This window comes from Frankliniella occidentalis, unplaced genomic scaffold, assembly GCF_000697945.3.
Source record: "Frankliniella occidentalis isolate FOCC.00 unplaced genomic scaffold, Focc_3.1 Scaffold368, whole genome shotgun sequence".
In the NCBI taxonomy this organism is placed as follows: Eukaryota; Metazoa; Arthropoda; class Insecta; order Thysanoptera; family Thripidae; genus Frankliniella; species Frankliniella occidentalis.
In genome coordinates, this window is record NW_026267491.1 from 163750 (window position 1) to 165765 (window position 2016).

A 2016-nucleotide genomic window follows, 5' to 3' on the forward strand; every position below is an offset into this window, starting at 1 on the left:
GGCGGAGGGCCTTGTTCTCAACGCTCCTGACGCGACTCCGTTTGAGATATCACAAAACGGATTGCAGCACCTGGTGCAGCTACTCAAGGGCTACATATTTCGCGAATAAAACGCAGGTCGAAATTTTTACGTCTTTTTGGCGTGGATAGCGCCAGACAAACGTCAGACAAACCACGGCCAGAGCGCAGTCAATCGGCGGTCGATCCTCAGCCCAGTTAGACTGAGGAACGACTGCCGTTTGTCTGCGGATTGGCAGTGGCACCAGACTTTGGTACCTCAGACAATCTTCAGACACTCCTCTTTAAGGTAAGCGTCCGGTGAAAAAATTGCAACTTTTGTACTAATATTCTTAAATGAGTTTTCGCCGAAAAAAACAATGTTTGGACCTCTCTCCTTTGGGGAAACCATTTCAAGGTTCACGAAACATCTTTACTTTTTTATTTTGGATCGGTCTACCCAATGGCTCTTGTAGCTTTTTCGATAAAAGCCTGTTGTTGATAGAGTACATTTTGCGGAACTTTGAAAAACTTCTTGCGCAACAGGTTGTGAGGTAGAAAGCTGCCCTTTGATTTGTGACTTCCTTTAAGTGTTTTCAAGGACTGATCAGTGAGTTTTTTCTCAATTTCTTCCTAGATTTTTTATAACAGCTCTAAAAGTGGTCAAAATCGTTACTTTTTGGAGGAAGCATTTTAAAAAAATTGTGGATGCTGCCTGAATAGAAAAATTGCGAATGTCTCACTGATCAGGCCTCAGAAAAAGCTTTAGGAAAACAACGGCCGATGCGTTGGGTCGTACTCCATACTGTGTTGCGCAAGGAGTTCGCCAAAGTTGAGCTATTTTAAACACTTAAATTAGTGTAACTTGGGAACGGCTTGAACTACAGAGGTGAGATTGTGGTCCAATTTACTTTTTTTACGACCCCTACAACATACCAAAAAATAAAATGTTTTACTCTAAAGCTGTAGAAAAACTTCATTTCACCGGACCCTTACCTTAAGAGATTAAAATGAAAACAATCGTTTTGGCCGGGCAGCTGCCGCCTGCCCGGTACCGAACCCCGGCCCCCGGAGTGAGAGTCAAAGTGCTTGCTTCTTTGGCCAGAGAGAGGTCGCTGAGAGACGAGCTCGGCGAAAGGCACGTCACGGCAGAGTGAGATGGGGGCGCCTTTGCAAAACGGTACGGAATTCTCTTGTGTGCAGGGCTATCATAATCCGCTTTAATCTTTGAAATATAAAAGCATCCATTTGAAACAATAACAGAATTGGATTTCGCCGGCTCCAACGCTCCCGATAAACTTATTATTTCATGCTGGCCGATACATACAACTTTTTATAAAATTATAATAGCTGCAAGGCCATCTTGGCTAGGCCGCGCCAACCGACTCCAGCACCTGCCTTCGCCGAGCTCGTCTCTCAGCGACCTCTCTCTGGCCAAGGGAGCAAGCGCTCCGACTCCCACTCTGGGGGCCGGGGTTCAGTACCGGGCCGGCAGCGGCGGCGGCAGCTGCCCGGCCGAGACGATTGTTTTCATTTTCATCTCTTAAAGAGGAATGTCTGAAGATTGTCTGAGGAGCCAAAGTCTGGTGCAGAGGCGGACTGGCCCGGGCGGGGAGGCGGGAAAACCCGCCCGGGCCCCCCTCAAAAGGTATCATTTCGGGCTCTTTTCGAGCTTGGGCCCCTGTATATAGGCAATTTGCCCCTGTATGTAGGCAAATTCCGGCCTGGGCCCGGGGCACCCCAGTCCGCCACTGGTCTGGTGCCACTGCTAATCCGCAGACAAACGGCAGTCGTTCCTCAGTCTAACTGGGCTGAGGCTCGACTGCCGATGGACTGCGCTCTGGCTGTGGTTTGTCTGACGTTTGTCGATGAGGATGGTCAGCGGTTTGGCTATGGTTTGGCTGCCGATAGACTGACGATTGACTGACGATGACCTGTCGTTTAACTGTACTTCACCTATGAATTAACTGTCACTCTCGACAAGATTCAGACAACATTCGGGCTATTACTTTGCCTCGGG